The sequence below is a fragment of the Oncorhynchus gorbuscha genome, linkage group LG18, assembly GCF_021184085.1.
Source record: "Oncorhynchus gorbuscha isolate QuinsamMale2020 ecotype Even-year linkage group LG18, OgorEven_v1.0, whole genome shotgun sequence".
Classification (NCBI taxonomy): domain Eukaryota; kingdom Metazoa; phylum Chordata; class Actinopteri; order Salmoniformes; family Salmonidae; genus Oncorhynchus; species Oncorhynchus gorbuscha.
The window spans coordinates 13,524,783-13,534,603 of record NC_060190.1 but is presented as its reverse complement, the minus strand read 5'-3'; positions in this window follow the sequence as shown (position 1 = coordinate 13,534,603).

The following is a 9,821-nucleotide window of genomic DNA, read 5'->3' as shown; positions in this document are numbered from 1 at the left end:
TCTCAATCAGAGTCAGGTGATTATCGTTGTCTCTGATTGGGAACCATATTTAGGCAGCCATATTCTGTGAGTGTTTCGTGGGTGATTGTTCCTGTCTTTGTGTTTGCACCAGATAGGGCTGTTTCGGTTTTCGTTATTTCATTTCGTTATTTTTGTAGTTTCTGTTGTATAGATTTTCCTTCATTAAAATGATCATGAATCATCATCACGCTGCATTTTGGTCCGATCCTTGTTCTACCTCTTTGTCAGAGGAGGAGATAGAAGAGAGCCGTTACAGAATCACCCACCCCACACGGACCAAGTGGCGTGGTAACAGGCAACAGCGGCAGCAGGAGCAGCGCGACAAGAATTTCTGGACTTGGGAGGAAATCCTCGACGGGAGAGGACCCTGGGCTAAACCAAGGGAGTGTAGCCGCACCAAGGTGCAGCGAGAGAGGGACTGGACATGGGAGGACGAACTGGAAGGTGAAGGACCTTCGGCTCAGCCTGGAGAATATCGCCGCCCCAAGGAAGAACTGGAGGCGATGAAAGCGGAGAGGCGCTGGTATGAAGAGGCAGCACGGCGACGCGGATGGAAGCCTGAGAGTCAGCCCCAAAAATTATTGGGGGGGGCTCACAGGGAGTATGGCTATGCCAGGTAGGAGACCTGCGCAAACTCCCTGTGCTTACCGGGGGGCTAGAGAGACTGGGCAGGCACCGTGTTATGCTATGGAGCGCACGGTGTTTCCAGTGCGGGTGCATAGCCCGGTGCGGTTCATACCAGCTCTTCGTATTGGCCGGGCTAGAGTGGGCATCGAGCCAGGTAAGGTTGGGCAGGCTTGGTGCTCAAGAGCTCCAGTGCGCCTGCACGGTCTTGTCTATCCAGAGCCACCTCCACACACCAGTCCTCCGGTGGCAGCTCCCCGCACCAGGCTTCCTGTGTGTGTTCTCTATCCAGTTCCACCAGTGCCAGCACCACGCATCAGGCCTACAGTGCGCCTCGCCTCTCCAGCGCTGCCGGAGTCTCCCGTCTGTTCAGCGCTGTCGGAGCCTTTCTCGTCTCCTGCGCTGCCGGATTCTCCCGCCTGTTTAGCGCAGCCAGAGCCTTCCTTCTCTCCAGCGCTGCCGGAGTCTCCTGCCTGTTCAGCGCAGCCTGAGCTGCCAGTCTGCATGGAGAAGCCAGAGCTGCCTGTCTGCATGGAGCAGCCAGAGCTGCCAGTCTGCATGGAGCAGCCTGAGCTTTCAGGTTGTATGGAGCAGCCAGAGCTGCCAGTCTTTATAGAGCTGCCAGTCTGCATAGAGCAGCCGGAGATGCCAGTCTGCATGGAGCAGCCTGAGCTGTCAGACTGCATGGAGCAGCCAGAGCTGCCAGTCTGCATGGAGCAGCCAGAGATGCCAGTCTGAATGGAGCAGCCTGAGCTGTCAGGTTGCATGGAGCAGCCAGAGCTGCCAGTCTGCATAGAGCTGCCAGTCTGCATAGAGCAGCCGGAGCTGCCAGTCTGCATGGAGCTGCCAGTCTACATAGAGCAGCCAGAGCTGCCAGTCTGCATGGAGCAGCCAGAGCTGCCAGTCTGCATGGAGCAGCCAGTCTACATAGAGCAGCCAGAGCTGCCAGTCTGAATGGAGCAGCCAGAGCTGCCAGTCTGCATGGAGCAGCCAGAGCAGCTAGATCCGCCAGTTAGCCAGACTCTTCCAGATCTGCCAGGCAGCCAGACTATTCCAGATCTGCCAGTCAACCAGACTCTTCCAGATCTGCCAGTCAACCAGACTCTTCCAGATCTGCCAGTCAACCAGACTCTTCCAGATCTGCCAGTCAACCAGGCTCTTCCAGATCTGCCAGTCAACCAGACTCTTCCAGATCTGCCAGTCAACCAGACTCTTCCAGATCCGCCAGCCAGCCAGGATCTGCCGGAGCCAACTACCTGCCTGAGCTTCCTCTCAGTGCTGAGCTTCCTCTCAGTGCTGAGCTTTCTCTCAGTGCTGAGCTGCCCCTCAGTCCCGAGCTGCCCCTCAGTCCCGAGCTTCCCCTCAGTCCCGAGCTTCCCCTCAGTCCCGAGCTGCCTCAGTCCCGAACTGCCCCTCAGTCCCGAGCTGCCCCTCAGTCCCGAGCTGCCCCTCAGTCACGAGCTGCCCCTCAGTCCAGTGGGGTTCTGGGTGAGGACTAATAGGCCATGGTCAGCGGCGAGGGTGGATTATCCCAGGACGCGAGGGGGAGGAACTAAGACATTTATGGAGTGGGGTTCACGTCCCGAGCCGGAGCCGCCACCATGGACAGACGCCCACCCGGACCCTCCCTATGGTTTTGATGTGCGTCCGGGAGTCCGCACCTTAGGGGGGGGGGGGGTTCTGTAACGCCTTGGCCTTAGTATTTTGTGTTTTCTTTATTTGTTTGGTCAGGCCAGGGTGTGACATGGGTTATTGTGGTCTGTTTTTGTCTTAGGGGTTTGTGGGGTGTCTACGTAGTCTATGGCTGCCTGAGGCGGTTCTCAATCAGAGCCAGGTGATTATCGTTGTCTCTGATTGGGAACCATATTTAGGCAGCCATATTCTGTGAGTGTTTCGTGGGTGATTGTTCCTGTCTTTGTGTTTGCACCAGATAGGGCTGTTTCGGTTTTCGTTATTTCATTTCGTTATTTTTGTAGTTTCTGTTGTATAGTTTTTCCTTCATTAAAATTATCATGAATCATCATCACGCTGCATTTTGGTCCGATCCTTGTTCTACCTCTTCGTCAGAGGAGATAGAAGAGAGCCGTTACACTCAAGCTGCTCAGTCTTTGAATTTCACCAAGCGGGCATTGCCATTAGTTAATTAATTGCTTTTCCATTGAATATCCCTGTCTCTAGGTTTTTGCGACTGGATGTGGCATTCCGGCATGGTGTTGTTGCTGTTGCTGTTAGCATATGTATGGGCTGAGAACATTTATAAGTAGAAATTTAGAAAAGTATGAAGCCAAGACACCTGCCGTTTGGACTGCATTGTTTCCTGTGCATCACTTCCTGTATGACTTAATTGCTTAACATGTAGATTTGAAATTATTACTGTGCATGGTTTTAAAGTTTATTGGACTTGAGAATAGAAGAGAACAGATTTTTTAATTAAATGTATTTAAGATTATTACAATTTTTATTCAAACCACCCCTTTATCTGGGCGGTGTTCATGTTGTCGAATAGTCGGATCTAAATATTCTAAATGTATTATATAGAAGAAACATGCCTCTCTGACATGTCAAATAAAGACTCACTATCTGCGTTCATCCACCTCTGGCCTGCTCGCCTCCCTACCACTGAGGAAGTACAGTTCCCGCTCAGCCCAGCCAAAACTGTTCGCTGCTCTGGCCCCCCAATGGTGGAACAAACTCCCTCACGACGCCAGGACAGCGGAGTCAATCACCACCTTCCGGAGACACCTGAAACCCCACCACTTTAAGGAATACCTAGGATAGGATAAGTAATCCTTCTCACCCCCCCCCCCCCTTTAAGATTTAGATGCACTATTGTAAAGTGACTGCTCTACTGGATGTCATAAGGTGAATGCACCAATTTGTAAGTCGCTCTGGATAAGAACGTCTGCTAAATGACTTAAATGTAAATGTTTCAGCAACATAAGTAGATGTACCAACTGAGCATAGCTGTTCTACGTCAGATTCTAGAACTTGTCACACTGTACATTGATGTAGTGTAACAATTTAAAAATAGTTTCAAAATAATTACATCCACATTATATTATTGTGAAAATCTAATAGGCCTACAGTTATTTCAACATGGTTATTCTATTTCTGAATTGTATAGGCATGTACTGCCCTCTAGTGTCTTTCAGTCTTTTACTCATGTGACATGTCTTGATTGTTACCCACTTCAGTTAAGATATGTGCAGATAAAAGTGCATTGTTTTCTAACTTAGCAATGTTTAAATATCCATACAGAGTTCAACTGCAGAACTACATAGATTTTCAGAAACAGTGATACTCTCACCGCTTACAGAAGATTAATGTAGCCCTACAACTTTATAATATGAGAACGGTAAAATAGCTGTAATACAACATCTGCTATGATTTAGCAAATTAACTTGTGCAGAAATCTATTAACCAGATCGATCTTTTCAATATGGTGTCATTTTCATAGCCTAAGGGCTTTGTGACAAAGATCGATGAGTTGTGAGTCCCAAGATGCTGTTCTGCACACCCACTGCGCCGTTATTTGCCTGTTTGTGGCCAGCCTGTTAGCTTGCACGATTCAAGCTGTTTTCACCCACAGGACTGGCGCAGACTGGATGTTTTTTGTTTGTCGCACCATTCTCAGTAAACCCTAGACACTGTCTTGAGTGAAAAGCAGAGAAGGGCGACCATTTCTGAAATACTCGATCTGGCGTGCCTGGCACTCAAAGTCACTTAGGTCACTTGTTTTACCATTTCTAATGTTCAATCAAACAGTAACTAAATGCCTAAATGCCTGCCTTGCATTATATAGCAAGCCACGGCCACATGAGTTACTCTCTGTAGGCACAATCTTTTTTTCGTGAACCTCGGTGTACCTAAAAACTGGCCAGTATGTGTATGTTACAGGTGTAATTACAGAGCTGGGTCTAAAACAACTGGCCCTACATTACAGTACAGTATTAAACCTTCCTCCGCTTATAGATTTGTATGACAAGACAACAAATAATGATTATATCTGAGAATGTAATTTATGCCTATTCTTGAACCAATCAACAATTTAATCCCTTTTAAATCACAACAGTGGCGACAGAAACGGCAATAAAATGTAGTAAGTCCAGATTTAATATAATATTATCCCATCCTAAAAGCCAATTTTATATTATTTTCCAGAACATAATTTTAAAGTTGTTGATAAGATGAATTTCTCAATATACAATAAACATATTTATCATACAAACTCCAAGTGACGTTTCAAATATTTAATCAGGTAAGATGTCCAGCTGAATATGTACATTCAATACAGGGCAGTGTCCACTTACACACTTAGCTCTCACCCCCTCCCTTCCACAACGATGTACATCAGTACTTTTCCATCACCCAAGATTTCTCCATGCTACTCTGTGCATATTACAGGACTTCTCATCAGTCAAGAGAGGCCTTGAGTTATTGGGAGTACACATTTATACATTCCACTAAATAATTACACTCTTCAAATAGAACCTAATACTTTCAGTCTCTAAGGACATAAAAACAATATATTCATACTAAGAGAATTTCATGATATTAAACAGTAATATAAAACAGTCATTTACAATCTACCAGAGTAAAGACAAAGCTAAAGAAAAGTATTACTCAGATGATGGCACTACAAAGCTGTATTTTAATATACCAAATTCCTAAAGTCTCTACACCACTACCGGTGTCAAACTTTGTAATGTCCTAAAGTGCTCTCAAAGTATGACAGAAACACCTGGGTATTTGCACTCTGGTGGTGTTTTTTATTTTGTAAAAATAATGAACTAGTTTCTTAATTTGTCAAATGTTTGCTTTTCAATGAAAGACCAATGGACAGCAATATGTGGCATGGTAATTAACATAAGTACCAGAGCCAACTACTAAGGGAAACCTAGTCAGTTGTCCAAATTAATGTATTCAATTGCATTGTGTCTCCGCATTTAACCCAACCCCTCTGAATCAGAGAGGTGCCATAATCGACATCCATGTCTTCGGTGCCCGGGGAACAGTGGGTTAACTGCCTTGCTCAGGGTCATAACGACAGATTTTTACCTTGTCAGCTAGTTAGGGTTAATGATGGAGAGCATAGAAGGGAGGGAAATCACATGGTTTACTGTAAAGGAAGTACAAGCCAGCACAAAAAACATCATTTGTCAAATTTTGGCAGATGGGACACAACTCATCACCCAAAGCCCTTAATTTGTATTGTAATATTTTCTTTGGACTTTAATTAAAGTTTATAATTCTCATAAAATGTTCGATTGGTAGCCTAAGCCTGGCTGACATCTATCTACAAGCGTCAGTGCATTAAAGGTATGTTTGTTTGGTGACCCCGCTTTATTTGAAGTGCATCTAATAAAACCTTTATAAAGGCTTCATAAGCACTAAATAGATGCTTCACAAAGTATCTATAACCGTATACCATGCTCTATAAAGCTTCATAATGTGGCATAACTGTGTGACATAACCATACATTTATTTGTTCACATTTATTAATCCTTTATAGAGCATGAAATACGGTTCTAGATGATTTGTGACCCATTTATTTAGTGCTTTGAAGCCTATTTGAATGCTTTATGAAGCCTTAATAAGATGCACTTCAAATAAAGCGGGACCATTCGTTTTAAAGGGTCGTTTGGATAATATTTTGTGGGTTTTGAGCATTGCTCTTCAAAACTTCAGAGGAAGTATAAAATTGACTAGTATATCCACAGATAGATGACAAGACCGGCAAGAGATCAAAGATGCGGTAAGGAGCTGTTTATATTTCAGAACTGCATATATTTTCAATACTGTTGCCAGTTCTTTTGAGGTCAAACATAAGGGGTAATTGAGTAAGATCCTATGTTCTTACAGAGAGAAAATTAGAGAGTTAATTGACCAATACATCTCAGACACCCTCAGCTACATCCACACAGTGGAGAAATTCTGTGACAGGCATCCAAGGTGGATCCTGCAGAGAAAGGATGAACATTCCAAGATGAAGAACATCAAGGACAAGGCAGAAGGAATCGACCCCAACGTTGATAAAGTCATTAACTCTAAGGATAAGGCATTTCAAGAGTTCACAAACAAGTGTCTGACCCTGGTAACTGCAGACAATAGGCATAAGGAGCTGGAGAAGGAGCTGGAAGCTGTACTGAAGGACACTCTCAAGGGTACTGGAGAGGCTGGACTGCTTCATGGATGCTGTGGAGAGGCTGGTGGTCACCTCTGTTTGTATTTGCTGATGAAAACCGGTTGTGTCCTCTGCCTCAGGGGAGGGAACAAGCAAGTGTCCGAGCTGTCATCACCTCCGCTAGAATGGCCTGTCCTCTCCTCATCCACTTTAAGAGGGACGCTTCAGCCTTCTTTTCCCCATGCCTCCTCAATGTGGAGGTGCCATACGAGCACCTGGAAAATTACATACACATCTCTGAGAAACTGTGTGAGGGAATGGGATTGGGAAATGCGCAAGTGGAAATCAGTTTAAATTATTTACAACGCTTGAATACCATTGGACATCTGTGGAAAGACTTGAAGATTGCTGTTCACTGTCACTCCCCATCTAATTTAACAGAGCTTGGAAGGAAGAATGGGCAAAATTCTCAAATCCAAATGTGCAAGGCTGATGCATACATACCCAAGACAACTTAAAGTTGTAATCGCCACCAAAGATGTTCTACAAAGTAGTGACTCAGGTGTGTGAATACTTATGTAAATGAGATATTTCTGTACTTAATTTTCAATAAAGGTGTAAATCATTTGTACACATTTTGGGTTATTGTGTGTAGATATTGTGTGTAGATAGGTGAAAAAACAAATACTTAATCAATTTTGAATCCACAATGTAACACAAAGTGGAATAGGTCAAGGGGTGTGAATACTTTCTGAAGGCACTGTATCTGTGACAATACTAGTTGTAATAATTGAATGTGGCTGTTCTAGGCCAGATTCTAGAACTTGTCACTGTATTCTAATGTTGATGTAGTGTAACAATTTGTTTCAAAAGAGTTTCATCCCCATTATATTGTTGATCAAATCAAATACACAGTAAATTCAGCATGGTAATTCCATGTCTGGATCTCCTGAATTATATTAGGTATGTACTGCCCTCTAGTGTCTTTTTGAATACTTACATGACAAGTCTTGCTGTTATTGAGTTTTTTATTCATGGCAGAGAATATATGTGCTGATAAAAGTGCATTATTTTCTAGTTAAGTAATGTGTAAATATCCATATCGAGTTCAAGTGCATGATAAAACAATTTCTTTATAAAATCATTGTGAATTACAGTATCTGTAATTGTCTCCCTGAGATTGGTTTTAATCCATTGCACACAGGAATGAGTGGTTGGCTAAAAACAAAATAAATAAACAAAGAACCAAGAGGCATGATGGCATTAACTCAGAATTGGGGTGCTATCTGTTGTGTGTATGTATGTGCTCATGTGTGTACGTGCCTGCGTCCGTGTGAGTGTCAGATTATTGACCCCTTCTCAGCTGGATTCCATTGTCTATTTGGTGGGCACCAGCACACAGAGCACTTGTATGAGGAAGAAAGGAGATTATTGGAGCATAATAATATGATGAGCAGGGAAGTTTCAGGGGCCTCCACATTGGGATGCTGCTATATTCAGTTCAGTTCTTACTGGGCTTGACATTTCGATCAGTCTGAATACAAGGTTTGAGTCGATTCTATTACAACTCAATAGATTCAAGACATTGATATTCAATACATCTATATATTGGAAATGTGCCTATCATTCCAATTTGGAGAGTGGACATCAAATGCACAGAATTACAGTTAACTCCAACATTTGTGGCACCCTTAAAAAAATGGCTAATTATATTTTATACTAATACAATTGCAAAGAGAAATACATTTTTAACAAGTAATACATTTTATTCTCAAAAATATAGGTGTCAAAACATTTTTGGAGGTGACTATAAATAAGACTAACCTATAGAATTGTAGGATATGGTGTCAAATGTTTTATTTTATTTAACCTTTATTTAACTAGGCAAGTCAGTTAAGAACAAATTCTTATTTACAATGACGGTATACCCTAACCCGGACGATGATGGACCAATTGTGCGCCGCCCTATGGGACTCCCAATCACGGCTGGTTGTGATACAGCCTGGAATCAAACCAGTGTCTGTAGTGATGCCTCTAGCACTAAGATGCAGTGCCTTAGACCACGGTGCCACTCGGGAGCCTCCAATAATTGTAGATTTGGAGTTCTGTAATTTTCCAACTTCGGCCCTTGGAGTGGCCAAGCCATCTTCCTCACTATGTGTGGGAACAAGATACACTTGCGTTCAATACCAGGCAAATGTATTTTTTAAAACTCCAAAAGATAGGTGTCAAAATTATTGGCACCCGTTTTCAAAACTCCGGCACCCTTTAGAGGATAACGACAATGAGCCTTTTTCTAAAATGTTTTATGAGTTTGGGGAAGACATTGGGAGGGATCCATACAAAATCTTTCCACATCCTTGATATCCTTCAGTCTGTGCTTATGGACTGCTCTCTTCAATATAAACCACAGGTTTTCAATGTGGTTTAAGACCGGAAACGGAATTGGTCATTGGAAAATGTAGATTTTGTGGTCAATTTACTATTTATTTGGGGATTCTGATGTGTGCGTGTGGTTATTGTCTTGCTGGAAGATCCACTTGTGGCCACATCTCAGCCTCCTGGCAGAGGCAGCCAGGTTTTGGCTGTGCAAAACAGTCCCATAATAAAGATCCACCACCATATTTTACAGTAGATATGAGGTTATGTTCCGCATGTGCATCCTTCTTTCGATGCAAAAGCCACCACTGGTTTGCGTGGCCAAAGAGCTCTATTTTCGTGTCATCAGACCATAACACTGGTTCCAATCCAAGGACCAAGGCCGTTTAGAAAACTCCAGGCATTTACATTTGATTGTCGCTCTCAAAGTTTTTTTCTGGCAACCCTTCCAAAGAACCAATTGGCATGGAGGTGGCATGTCATTGTAGATTTGGAGACCCGAAGATGCCACCAAGTTCTGTGATTCTCCAACTTTGGCCCTTGGGTTCTTCTTTGTGCGTAGGGACAAGATACACTTGTATCCAATACCAGGCAAGTTTACCACTGTTCCAATTGTTGGTAATTGTGGTAAGTGGTATATTTGTGTCTTTAGCAATTTTTTGCACACATTGCC